The following is a 14,503-nucleotide window of genomic DNA, read 5'->3' as shown; positions in this document are numbered from 1 at the left end:
TCCTCATGGAGCACTTACTCCCCAAGAGACAGAAAAGTCCCAGTTGGTGTTGACAGGACCCTATTTGGAGTAAGCTGGGATTTTAAATGGCAACAAAGCATGTAAAGCATCACCAACCATTTTTGTTAATTTTTCTAATTTATTGTTTCCTTTCAATATACAAAATACATACTCTCTTTTCTATAAAAATCAGAAAGCACAGATAAGAGGAAGCTGAAATGAACTACCCTGGAAGCGATGATTACTGCTAAATTTTGGTGACTGCTCTTCCCAGCTTCGAATATTTATATGCATATGTCACACTCAGTATATGTCGATTTGACAGAAATGGGATCACAATGGGCGTATGTATGTTTGTTACAGAAAATTATTTTGGGGTGTCTATTTTCAATATTCTTCTAAAACTCCACTCTTCAGAGCTACCTGATTATATGAATATGCTACAGTGTACTGAAACCATCTTCCATCTTTGGATATTAAGGTTGTTCTCAAGGTTTTGCTATTACAGAAAACAGCAAAGAATCCTTGCAGCTAACTCTTTGCATCCATTCTTAATTGTTTTCTTAGGCTAAAGTCCCCCAAACAGAATGCATTGCTTTTTTTTTTTTTTTTTCTGATCTAGGGCCTTAGTCTGTTGCCCAGGCTAGAGTGCAGTGGTGTGATCACAGCTCACTGCAACCAGGGCCTCCTGGGCTCAAGTGATTCTCCTACTTCAGCCTCCCAAATAGCTGAGACTACAGGTGCGTACCACCATACCTAGCTAATTTTTCTATTTTTTTGTAGAGATAGGGTTTTGCTTTGTTGCCTAGTCTTGCCTCAAATTCCTGGGCTCAAGAGATCTTCCTGCCTTGGACCCCCAGAGTACTGGGATTACAGGCATGACCCACTGTGCCTGCCCCACCACTCAATACAATTTTAAGGCTTTGGCTACATGTTACCAAATTGCCCTCTGCAACGATGGGAGCATTACTACCAGCAGGGAACCAAAATATTCCCCTGCTTGTACCTCTGCCACAGTGCATAGTATTCTTCAAAAATCATCTTTGAAAATTTTTTAGAAAAAAAAAAGAGCAACCAAACTTAAATGTTTAACACGAGAGGTGAGCAATATAGGACTTTTGCAAGTCTGAGTGGTAGGTGGCTGCAGGGTGGGCAGTGAAGACGTCGACCAAAAGGGAGACCCCTGACTGTGGTGGCCCTCAGCACATGAGAAGACACCTTGACATCAGGCTTGGCTGGATGAAAGAAGTGCTCAGAAGCCCCAAAGTGAGGAAGACAAGAGACTCTACCACAGAGATTCTCAATGAAATTCATTTCTTTGGAAGGAAAATGACACTGAGGTCAGGAAGTTTGGGGAGCTCTGGGATAAGGCAAGTTAGACAGTTTCTTCACAGCAGAATTTCTCAGAACCTGTGGAATGTGGACGCTCCAGGAGGCTGACATGGTCTGCACTGTTTCCTGAACTTACTGAACCACTGATGGCCCTGCTTCAGACCCATCTTTTTTATTTTCCACAAAGCAACCTGTGGATCCAGTGCTTGGTAGAACACACCTTGGGAAACAGTCTGATGCCATAAAGGGACAATGGTTTTCATAGAAAGGGCAGAGAAATAGGACAGAAACGAAGGGATGAGGGAGAGAAGAAAAAAGGGGAGGAGAAAAAGCAAGAAAATAAAAAGGGAAATTAGAAAAAAGGACAGGAGAGAAACCAAAGGAAATGAGAAAAAGAGAGGGAGAAAACAAGAGAATAAGGAAAAGAAATTAGGAGCAGGAAAAGTATAATAGAGAAGTCCCTTATTACTAACCATGTCCTCATTGCTTTTAGGAGAGATGTAGGTGCTTGTCATCTCTTCCAGGCACAGGGCTCCTACAGGCCACCCCAAACCCCAGCCTGTCACTCTTCAAGGTGATTTTCTCTGAAATGTTCCCATTCCACAGCTTTTTCCTCAATGGCTATTACTTAAAATGCAAGAGTTCACTGGCAAAGGAAGCTCAGATAGAAATAAATGGTAGGCCCGGCTGGGCGCAGTGGCTCACCCCTGTATTCCCAGCACTTTGGGAGGTGGAGGTGGGTAGATCACCCGAGGTCAGGAGTTCAAGACCAGCCTGGCCAACATGGTGAATCCCCATCTCTACTAAAAATACAAAAATTAGCTGAATAAGGTTTGGCATGCCTGTAGTCTGATACTCAGGAGGCTGGGGCAAGAGAATTGCTTGAACCTGAGAGGCAGAGGTTGCAGTCAGCCAAGATCATGCCACTGTACTCCAGCCTGGGTGACAGAGTGAGATTCCATCTCAAAAAAAAAAAAAAAAAAGAAAAAGAAAAAGAAATGGTAGGCCCTAAAAAACCCCAGGAAAAATAGAAATTGCAAAAATATGTAATCATTATGTCTTTTATGGTTGTTGTGTAGCTTGATGTCGAAGCACAGTGGGACATGACCAAAATGAAACAAACACCCTAGGGCCTACCCACTTAGAAAGCCTGGTTGCCTAAAGAGCCGACAAGGCAAATCAATGACTTTTGGACACCAGCTGGGCCTTTCATCTATGAGGGCCGGCTTTCCGCAAACTGAAAGCACCAAAGTAGTCAAATAAACGAAAAGCTTAAATGCAGTGTATGTACACAGTCCATAAACCCTTTAGAATTCTGCAACAAAAAGACAATTATTTAATAGAAGCTGTTTGTTATTTTTTTCAAAAAAGTCTCAAGTAATTGCATACTGAAATAGAAATAGGCATTTTGAAATAAACTCATTGGTGTGTTCATCCAAATCTGAAGCCTCTAAAAATTTCAGAATTATGGGGTAGGATTTGAAGTGGTTACATTAAGATTGATGTCGTATTTTATTAGAACGTGGATTCCCAGCCTGGTAATCACCAGGAGTCTGTTTATTAGCATGGTTCTCTGCAAGCAGCCACTCATCTTAGGTCATCACTGTCTATTCAAGTCCACAATTGCTCATGGGTTCAATCGGCATGCTGGACTATCAGGTAGACCAATAACATTCCAGAAATTTCTGTGACTTCAACAAATGTCAATCATAGCAACTAGTGTGATACACCATTAGTGAATGGAGTAGATACTGTTCTGCTCAAAAGGAAAGAACCTTGACAACCCTATTACAGGGAAGGAGGTGGGCCTTCATATTATCAAAAATAGGATATTAGTCACTATTACTAATTTTGTAAATGCCTCATGAGTCAAGACCCCAAGGATGGAAACTCCCACATTTGAGATTTTTCTGAAAACCTTCCAGCTTTCAATAATTGTGACTTTTTTATTTTTATTTTTTATTTTTTTAATTTAAGACGGAGTCTCACTCTGTTCCCCAGGCTGGAGTACTGCAGTGGCATGATCTTGGCTCACTGTGACCTCTGCCTCCCAGGTTCATGTGATTCTCCTGCCTCAGCCTCCTGAGTAGCTGGGATTACAGGTTGCCATCACACCCAGCTAATTTTTGTAGTTTTAGCAGAGATAGGATTTCACCATGTTGGCCAGGCTGGTCTCAAAACTCCTGACCTCAAGTGATCTGCCTGCCTTGGTTTCCTAAAGTGCTGGGATTACAGGCGTGAGCCACCGTGCCCGTCCAACACTTTTCAGAGCTGATTCATCTTGAGCCTGTCAACCAAGGACAGCTAGTGATGCCACAAATGTGGCTGTTCTCACTTCCCTGTCTTTGCAGACATTTCTAACCCATCTACACTCTTTCCCATTGAGTGATTCTTCTCAATGTAATGTTCTAAGCAACCAATGAACCAGAGCTGTTACTGGAGATGGAACTCACTTGCCTTCCTGTATCCCAGGTAATTTGTTCATAAGGCAAGTATGAGGGATACAGGCTCGGATTCTTTTAAGTAGGGAAACTTGAGATGCCATGATAAGGGTGGAAGATGTAGACATGAAGGGAATGAAGGGATATAGAGGCCACTCAAGGATAAGCATCTGGTCGAGCACAGTGGCTCACGCCTGTAATCTTAGCACTTTAGGAGGCTGAGGCAGGTGGATCATTTGAGGTCATGAGTTCGAGACCAGCTTGGTCAACATGGTGAAACCCCATCTTTACTAAAAATACAAAAATTAGCTGGGAGTGATGGTACATGCCTGTAATCTCAGCTACTTGGAAGGCTGAGGCAGGAGAATCACTTGAACCCGGGAGGTGGAGGTTGCACTGAGAAGAAATAATGCCACTGCACTCCAGCCTGGCAACAGAGCTAGACTTCATCTCAGATAAATAAGAATCTGACTTCTCTTCCACCCCTATTGACAAGTGACTATGAATCCTTATTCTTTTTGCCTCCTGTGCTCTTCCAAGCACAGATACAAGGGTTGAACAAAAAGGTATCAGAGTGAATAGGAAAGGTTAGTCCAAGAACAAATTAAAGGAAACTTCCAAAGTATTCTTGGGAAAATACCTCACATGACAAAAAGGTCAGGGCTTCCTGGTCTCCCAAGTCCTTTCTCTCACATTAACTACTTGGAGCTTGATGCTTCTATGAGAAAGGGAGAGAAGGTGTCGGTGTTATCCTCTCTTTTACTCATGATGAAAGAGAAGCTTAAAGATGAGTGATTTTTCAAGATCAAGACTAGGAAGGGATGGTATTGGAAAATAACTTAGATTTAAAACTCTAAGTCCAGTCCTCTTTCTGATGTACATGTGCTTCTCATATTGGGGTGTGAACATCTCAGGGCAAGCATGGTGGGACTAGGAAATTATTTCAAAGATTTGGGATAAAATGGCCCTTCTCAAAAGTTTTTGATATAAAAAATATAAAGGCACATGATGAAGTAGAATACAAAAACTGCATGATTTTTATGATAAAATACAAGATTTCAAATATATTGGCACGAATGGTAATGGCCTTTCTGGCTGTACCCCAAGACGTCCTGATGGTGTGCTTTCATTGTTCTCTGCTGTTCTGGTGGAGTTGAGAAGTACTACTCACCACAGCGCCTCTCTTCTTTGCCTTTCCTCCTCCTTTTCCTCCTCCTCCTCTTCTTCTTCATTGTTTTAGTCGATATTACCACTCAGCACTCCAATGGCAGCTTGTTTGCAAGATCATTTCAGAGGCACAAGCCTGCTGTCAGGACTACAATTGTGGGAGGAGCTGACTCTCCCAGGGGTGATGCAGAAAGGGTTGGGAAGAGACTGCGTCACGCTCTGGGCTGAGTCACCTTCACTGGGTAAGTGTGGCCCTGCAGTTGAACCACCCTGCTGGTGGCATGTACCCTCACATGTCTGTATCAGCGTATTAGTCAGATTGGGCTGCCGTAACAAAATGCCATAAACTAGGTAGCTTAAACAATGAAAATGTATCTATTTTGCAGTTCTGGAGTTTGGACATCTGAGATCAGGGTGTCAGCATGGTCAAGTTCTGGTAAGGGCTCTCTTCCTGGCTTGTAGATGGCTGCCTTCTTGCTGTATTCTTACGTGGCAGAGAGAGAGAAAGAGAGGCTTTCTAGTGACACTTTTTGTAAGGATACTAGTCCCATCTTGAGGGTCCCACCCTCATGATCACATGTAAATCTAATTATCTCCCAAAGTCCCAGTCTCCACAGACCATCATGTTGGGGGTTAAGGCTTCAACATATGGATTGGCGGAAAGTGGAGGAGAACAATGAAGTACATAGCAATCAGTGAGAGTGATTTAAGTTGTAAGTAACAGAAGACCCAACTCAAAGAAACTTCAACAGTGACAGGCATCTGTTGGTCCAGGAAACTGGAGGCATGTTAGGGTGGCTGTCAGGAGCAGTTGATGCTGAACAGCCTGAACCATGGAACTCTGGTGTCCGTAGCACTGCCATCATCCTAAGACTGCTGATTCTTTAAGTGTCGAATGTCCGAGACTTTGTGCTTCCTAGTTCACCTCCAGTGAACATGTCTCCTAAGTTGAAATTATGTCATAGCCTCATTCCCACATCAATTGCTGTGGCCAGTTAAGCCAATCAAAGTTCATTCTGGGAGCTGAAGAATCAACCCATTCAAATTCCATAGCTACTTCATAATCTGAGAAAGAAAGGAACAGAGATGGTAGGAGATGATTATGTTTCCCATTACAGTTTTCTCTTTAAAACTGTCCACTTTAAAATGTTGACTGTGTATGGTACATGGTAAGCTCTCAGTAAATATAAGTAGTCTAACTTATGGTCTGCCTGCATATTTGGAGTTATTGTGAATGTCCAGGGAAGGGGTAATAATGAGATGCACCCTATGGAAAGCATAAAGGGAAGTGCTGTCAACACCTCTCTGAACTCTTATGTTGTGGCAACACAAAGAAATTCAAGACAGGGGCAGAAGTTTGTGGCCCCAGAAGCTGCATTTGGGGTTTCACTGGGATCACATTGCATCTGTATGCACTTGCTCTTCCACATCTGGGGAGAGCCATTTTCATTATGGAAATTGGCATTGGGTCAAGCCAGCCTGGTAGGATCTGAATTTTCACTTTATTTAAAACATTCACCTGAGGTCAGGAGTTTAAGACCAGCCTGGGCAACATGGTGAAACCCCGTCTCTACTAAAAATATAAAAATTTAGCTGGTGGTGCATGCCTGTAGTCCCAGCTACTCCGGAGGCTGAAGCGGGAGTATCGCTTGAACCTGGGAGGCGGAAATTGTAGTGAGCCAAGATGGTGCCACTGCACTCCAGCCTGGGTGACAGAGCGAGACTCCATCTCAAAAAAAGAAAAAAAGAAAAAAATTTACTGTGACTTATATCCATACATCACATTGTAAATGACTTTGGAATATATTTAGTTAGCAAGCTGGGAGTCCATTATGCTAAGTGAAATAAGTCAATCACAAAAAGACAAATACTGTGTGATTCCTCTTATATGAGGTACATAGGGTAGTCAAATTCATAGAGACAGAAAGTAGAATGGTGGTTGCCAGGGAGTAGGGGAAGGTAGGAATGGGGAGTTAGTGTTTAATGGATACAGAGGTTCAGTTTTGCAAGATGAAAGGCGTTCTGGAGATGGATGGTGGTGATGGTTGCATAGCAATGTGAATGTACTTAATGCCACTGAACCCTACACATAAAAGTGGTTAAGACAGTAAACTTATGTGATAAATATTTTACTATAATTGTTTTAAAATTAGGAGTCATGTGTGGGATTTCCCTTTTTACCTTTTACCATCATTTTTTTTAAAAGCTCTTTTCTATTGCTACTTTAATCATCTTACGTGTACAGTCAGCAAAAAAAGATGATTTGTTTTTCCACCCCAGGTGCCAAGATTTCTTTTTTAAGATTAAATTTAGACCTTCTAGCGAGGTACTCCAGATTATTTTCTAGATTTACTATGTATTACTTTTCTTCTAAAATTTTCCTTTCCATTTTTGCCTTCCCTGATAATGGAATTGCTTTGCAGCTCCTGTTTCTCCTTTTTCTTTTCCCAAAATTGACTAACTTTAGTGGCTATTAGAGTTACTGTCATCACACATTTTCTTGGGAGGATCAGAACAGCCCGGCCAAGTTTTGGGTAGGATATAGCAAAAGTCAAATTCTCCTATGTATTGTGGCTGCAGCCTAAGTGTCACATCCTTCGCCAGGTGCTCGACTGTCACCTACTCTGCCAGGTCCCTTATGAACTTGACTTCATTAGCTTGTCACAGCTTCCCTGTGAGGTGTGTGTCTCATTGTCATTATATACCAGGACACTCAGCAGGGTTGAGTAACTTGTTCAAATCTCACAGCTGGTATCTTTGGCCCTGAAGCTTTATAAGGTTTTTGTTTGTTTGTTTGTTTGTTTTTTGTTTTTTTGAGACAGAGTCTTGCTCTGTTGCCCAGGCTGGAGTGCAGTGGTGCAATCTTGGCTCGCTGCAACCTCTGCCTCCCGGGTTCGAGTGATTCTCCTGTCTCAGCCTCCCAAGTAGCTGGGACTACTGGTGCGCACCACCACGTCCGGCTAATTTTTGTATTTTTTTTTAGTAGAGACGGGGTTTCACCATATTGGTCAGGCTGGTCTTGAACTCCTGACCTTGTGATCTGCCCACCTCAGCCTCCCAAAGTGCTGGGATTACAGGCGTGAGCCACTGCACCCAGCCAAGTCTTTCTTTTTATACTCCACTGCCTCCAGCCAGTCTTACCAAGGCATTAGGATAGCCCCATCTCTGACCTCCTGGGGCACTGTCTGCCTTTTGCAGGGGAGGGAAAAAGCCTGCTGGGAAGAGCTGGTAGTAGAATTCCCTGCAGTAAGAGATGAGTTATCCTGGCTTTCGAACTGCCTCCCACCTTTTCCCCTCTCCGTCTACCCAGTTCCTCCAGGTTCCTCTAGTTCTCCAGCTGCCGTCACCACATCTAACCCAAAGGACACTTTGATCCTCTCTTGGAGCCAACATGGGTGTAGACAAACCCCCTTATTCTCTGTGTTCAGCAGAAACAAGGATAGCACTTTTCACAAGTAAAGGAACATTTTCTAAGAAAGAAGACGAAACCAAGCTGCAACCAGAAAAGACAAAAGCATCCAAGTAGATGTACTGACAGTGGATGTACTGCTCCTCTTCGTAATTTAACTGCAGTCCTTCCAGAGTGGCTAAGGGTTCTGTTTGTTTTGTTTTTCCCATAAGTTATTGGAGTACATGTGGTATTTGGTTACATAAGTAAGTTCTTTAGCAGTGATTTGTGAGATCCTGGTGCACCCATCACCCAAGCAGTATATACTGCACCATTTTTCTTGTCTTTTATCCCTTGCCCCCTTCCCACTCTTCCCCACAAGTCCCCAAAGTCCATTGATTTAATTGCAGTTCTACTCCTCAGTCCCCTCAAGGGGAAGAAGAATCCCAATTCTTTCTTCCTTCCTGGGGCAACAGTAGATGTGAGTGGCCGGTAGACCATTGCCCCTCAGGAGATAACGTTCACATTTATCCAGGGCCAAGATTACATGACCAATTTCCACACCTGGAACTTACTGTCCTCCTCTCCTGACAAGGGGATGAGGAAACTGACATACTGAGAGGAACTTGACAGGAGTTTAATCCTCGAGGCCACTCCCACAAACAAGATATTGTAAGGAAGAGTTAAGAGCATGTTCAAATTCCAGCACTGCCCACCACTAGCTGTGAGACTTCAAGGCGGGCAAATTGTTCAGCCCCTTTAAAGTCCCACTTCTCCCCATGTAGGGGATCAGGGAGAATTGAAGAGGTTTGTATACACAGTGCTCAACAAACCCCCAAAACATTCAATGTTATTAATAACCCTGGGAACTGGGTGTCAATACTCCACGTTTACAATTAAGGCAGGTCTGCTGAGGTCAAGGCCCACGTTCTATTTCCCCATTGATGTGGCCCTCATCTGAGCACTTGTTCTCATACTGGCTTGCACCATTACCAGACTGTGCATTTGTGGAGGCCATAATAGCCCTAAGTAAATAACTGTTTGAATTAAATGCATGAAGGCCTGTGTTTGTAAAAGGAGAGGAAATGACTTGAATTTGAGAGACAGCAAAAGTACTTATACCAGAGGCAAATAGATTAATTCATTTAGACAGTTAATATTTACCAAGTATTCACAGGGTACCCAGCCCTATTCATGCTGATTCCACAATTTTGGATACCTGGAGGGCATGGGGAAGGTAGGGCGGGGTGACTGGAAGAATGAAGAAGTTGGTCTAAAAAAGTCTGAATTACAATTAATATCCTTCTTTTCAGATAATTATAATCTTCAAGTTGGGTTGAAAAAGTATTGTTGGATTAAGTAAAAAAATGCTAATATCATTTACAATAGCTATATTAGTTATTGTTATGGGAAAACATTTCTGCCTCTTCTATCCCCAAATCCTAGTTACATGAATACTTTGCATAATCTCACAAAGCTAGTAATTTTAACTGTAAATTAGTATAGAGGCCAAGTGAAGTTTTTTATTGGACTCTTCCTATGGGCAGAAAGTAGTTAAAAAGAAGACATCATGCTAGAATCAGGGGACAAGATGCTGGAGAGCAGGACTTCTTGTCTTGAAGATGGTTTATGATCCCTGACTTGGTCATTCATTTGATTTAAGAACAGGACAAGTAGCACAGGTGGGAATCCCAAAGGTCACAGGCATCTGCAGTCAGTTTTGGGGAACATTGCCATTGCTATGAAGGCTTGATGCAGTCAGGGTTGTGGATAGATTGGTGAAGTGAGGGGAAGACATGGAGGATTCCAGGGCTGAGAATCCCTCAGTGTGGGCATCTGCAGGTTCAGACAGGTAAGAGAACAGACAGGTTAAAGCAGGTTGGATCACAGATGACATGGTGAGAAAGGACTCATAGGAGCAGGCCCCAAGCATCAGTTCTTGAAAGTAGTGTTAAAATCAGAGTGAGATGAATCTGGGGACCTCAGTTCTCCTGCAGTCAATCTTGAGTCATTAAATGGATTTTGTTTGATGCAAAAAGGGGACTTATGAAGGCAGCCTAGTAACGTGCCTCCAAGCATATATTATTTGAATCCCAATCTGTCACAAGCTGACTGATAGCAGTAAAGTATGTAATCTTTGGGCTTCCACTACCTCATTTGTAAGGTGGGGATGACAACAGTACTTGCTTCATTTGGATGTTATGAGGATTAAATAACTTGGCAAAGTTCACGTGCTTAGCAGCACCCAGCACCTGGAAGGTGCTCAGTACCAGGCAGCGATGATTATTATGAATGTGTAGGACCTAGACTTGCCACATTTGGTTTGTGAATTCCTCAGGGGCAGGTTCTATGATTTTGTCTTTAAGTGCTCATCAAATTACTTAGTTCATCACCCTTATTGTCATTAATAAAATAACTCTCAGCTGCTTTGAAACATGGCTTCTGCTTCAAGTGGTGACTACTGTCTGATACCAAGCAACCTCTTCATGGACCTGGAACCAACTCTTCGAGATTATTTCCACCAGCAGCGAGATAGCTGAGCCATGGCAATGCGCACAAGCTATCACGTGAGTGATCCCTGTGCCCATCACATACCGCTACACTATTCCCTGGACCTCAGATCCCAGTAAAGGCAACAGTAGGGAGTACTTCTGAAAGCAGAAGTAGAGAATTGTGGACTCAGAGGGTTGGAAGGGATTTTGAAGGTCCTCCAGACCAACCATCGCACAATAACAGTAAGAGTAATTAGAGTAACGACAAGCAGGAAATGGAGAGTAGTGAAGGGAGGAAGAAGGGAGTCCTCCAAGAAAAGGCAAGTGTAAAGGTCCTATGGTGGCTCAACGAAGCCTTGCTTCTAATGATGAGGTTATCAACTATTCTCCTTTAATGTGGGTGGTCTAGGATCCCTGGGGAATAGACAGGCCATCTCTTCAAATACTGAGGTCTCTGGCTGAGAATTACTTTGCAAAGAGGCAGCTAGCATCTCTTGTGGATGTTCTCATCAGATAATCTTAGTTAAATTATGGAGATTTATAACTTTTTTTAACCCTACTCTCTTTTGTGTAGCTTTCTTAGTATGTAATGCATGTTACCATCTTTCTTTCTTTGCAGTTTTTAAACGTTAAGCCTCTCTACATCTCATACATTCAGAGTAGACTTTAAAAAAAAAAAAAACTCCCTTCATTTTCTTATTTTCTCTACTTTGCCTCTTCAGTTCTTTATTTTCTGCTCTTTTGCCATTCTCTTCTTTATTTAGTTTCTTTTCTGTCTTATTCTGAGTTCATCTTGCTCTAATATTGCACATGAGTTTCTATTCAGTGAAGGTTTTTATTGGACTGTTGCTATGGGCAGAAAGTAGTTAGAAAGTATCTTCAGCTCAAGACAACTCCATCTGTTTATAGAGAGGGAAAGCTGGAGGTTCAGCCTTGACTGGAAACCAGGATTCTGGCCCTTCCCTTTTTGTGTGACTCTGACATTCCCTTAGTGCTTTCCATTCTTAGGTCTTAGAATTGAAAAGAGAGAATAAACGAGGGCATTGCTCAGTAATGCGCTCCATGGATCACCTTTTTATGAAAGTCTTAGAAGACACAGCTTCACCATTCAAGGTGCAAGATGTTCCAGGCTGATATTATGCTCCCAGAGAACTAGGTGTTCTGGCTGAAGCCCAGTCTCTGCTGCTCTATTGCCCACAGGCATTGTGACACTTTGTAATTCTGGGCAGGCTTTGCTTTAGAATCAGAGACATTGTGGGAAAGGTTCTTCAAAGTCGTGCAGTCCATCTAGCCATCTGATGTCTGAATCTGTGAGTCCAGGGAAGGGAAACTCACTACTTCCCAAGGCAGCCCGATTCATAACATGGCCAAATAATAAAGCTGAATTTTCAAAGAAAACATCTCTATGTGGTTGTTTGCTTAGCAGACACTCCTTCCATTAATTATAAGGCTATCAACTGTTCTCCTTTGATTTGAATGGTCTGAGACCCCTGGGGAATAGATAAGAGGTCTCTTCTCCAAATACTGAGGTCTCTGGCTGAGAATCACTTCTGCGAAGAGGCAGCGAGCACCTCTTGTGGATAATAACTATTCTTAATTTTTAGTAGCCATGGCTTATTTCCTTTCTGTTAAGGTTTTTGCTGGGTGCAGTGGTGCCACTTGAGCCCAGGAGTTTGAGTCCAGCCTGTGTAATAAAGAAAGACTCCATGTAAAAAAAGAGAGAGAGAGAGAGAGAGGAGAGAGAGAGAGAGAGAGAGAGAGAGAGAGAGAGAGAGAGAGAGAGAGAGACAAAGGGCTTTAAAGTTATCAGAATACTGGATTAGTATTGCATTATTTTTCTTAAATTTAGATATGGAGGTAAAAATGTGTCTCTAGTGCATGGATCCATGCCCATCATCCTTATCATGTCAATGATAATAGCTAACACTTCTATAATAGCTTCCACTTCTATAGACACTAACAATTCTAACACTACTATGTGGTAGGCACCATTCTAAGCATTTTGCAAAATTAAATCAAGAAAACATCATTTTTCTAAATAACTTTCCTTATTTGCTTCCCTTCAGGGGCCCAGAATATGATGCCACACCAACAAAAGAAAGAACCTGATGTCATCTAGTCCAATACCAACTGTCCAGATAAGTGTTGGGATATGTATCTCACTGAAGGCCACACAGCTATTAGGGGCAGTCAGATCTCCTGGCATCTGGGCCAGAAAATATCCTGAGCACTTCAAACATCTTAACAAGAACAAGCTAACTATTCATAACCGGGATCAAGTAAGGTATTCTAAGAACCTGAAATTCTTTTATCATAAGAATTGGTCTCATTTTGCTCAACATATGTGCAATACACTTCCACAAGATGGCAAAATCACCTTTCTATTTTTCTGAATGTTTTATCTTTAAAAATAAGCCCTTCTTTGAATTTCCCTTTAGGCCCTTGTATCATCTCTTTCTATTTCCCAGGCTCTTTAAAAACCTTCTGAATGTAGCCCAGTGAATTTTTATTCAAGTTAGGACAGGGGTTTCTGGATTGGGAACAAAATAGTCATTCGAATTTCTCTACAATTGATTCTCTTATCAGAACTGACAAACACAGTTTGGTTGACCTATTCAAGATCTGTTGGGGCCGGGCGCGGTGGCTCAAGCCTGTAATCCCAGCACTTTGGGAGGCCGAGACGGGCGGATCACGAGGTCAGGAGTTCGAGACCATCCTGGCTAACACGGTGAAACCCCGTCTCTACTAAAAATACAAAAAAAAAAACTAGCCGGGCGAGGTAGCGGGCGCCTGTAGTCCCAGCTACTCCGGAGGCTGAGGCAGGAGAATGGCGCAAACCCGGGAGGCGGAGCTTGCAGTGAGCTGAGATCCGGTCACTGCACTCCAGCCCGGGCTACAGAGCAAGACTCCGTCTCAAAAAAAAAAAAAAAAAAAAAAAGATCTGTTGGATCTTCCTCCTGTGTGGCTTGTGGTGAAGGACGTAAGAGCAGTGCAGGGAGGTGCCAGAGAGAGGGAAACCCTGGGTAGAAGAGTGATGAGGATAGCATCTTAGCTGGCTGCATAATGAACAGAACACCTCCCTAGAGGGAGAGAAGAGCTGGCTCCCTGGCTGTTTGCTTCCATGGAAATCCATCTGATACCTGCTTCTGGGGCTGACCAGGAGCACCATATGGAAACTCCCTGACCAATTCTGCTTCTGAACATTTCCTCCCAAGAATCTCTGCCTGTGCCCTGTCCACATTTGGAACCAGGCCTGGCAACATCAATAAAGACGAAAGACTTTTGTCTTCTCAGAACATGGGGATATTCTAAGTTAACAGCAGCTTTTCAATAGCGGTTTGATGAATCAGTATGTGGATTACATAGAATATTCTAAAAATCATGTTTGCCTGCAAGAAGTGACAGCTTTATAAACAGCATGGACATGGATGAATGAGTCAAATTCACTTTAAAACATATGCTAAGACAATATCAAAATGATTTTGTTGTATAAGATATTGTCCAGAATGTATGGGTTTGAGCTTCTTTTAATTTTACAAAGAAATTATTATAGCTATATTTGTTGGGGAAAAATACTGAAGTTAGGTTGGTTGAGTTTTAGTTAGGTTTGGGCAAAACATATGTTTTCTCTAATTATCTGAACTTTTCTCCACTTTAGTAACTAGCAAGATGGGATTTGTATG

General features: G+C 42.5%; 1 long non-coding RNA gene across 1 annotated transcript in view; it reads left to right on the top strand.

The window, feature by feature from the left end:
- Positions 1–14,503, top strand: part of LOC144331247 (uncharacterized) — a 37,812-nt gene that overhangs the window by 19,083 nt on the left and 4,226 nt on the right. Inside the window, exons 3-4 of the long non-coding RNA XR_013398243.1 lie at positions 10,752–10,895; positions 12,887–13,104. This is a non-coding gene — a long non-coding RNA (uncharacterized LOC144331247). The remainder of the gene's footprint in view (positions 1–10,751; positions 10,896–12,886; positions 13,105–14,503) is intronic.

The sequence above is a fragment of the Macaca mulatta genome, chromosome 9, assembly GCF_049350105.2.
Source record: "Macaca mulatta isolate MMU2019108-1 chromosome 9, T2T-MMU8v2.0, whole genome shotgun sequence".
NCBI lineage: Eukaryota > Metazoa > Chordata > Mammalia > Primates > Cercopithecidae > Macaca > Macaca mulatta.
This window is presented reverse-complemented; position numbering and strand designations above follow the sequence as displayed.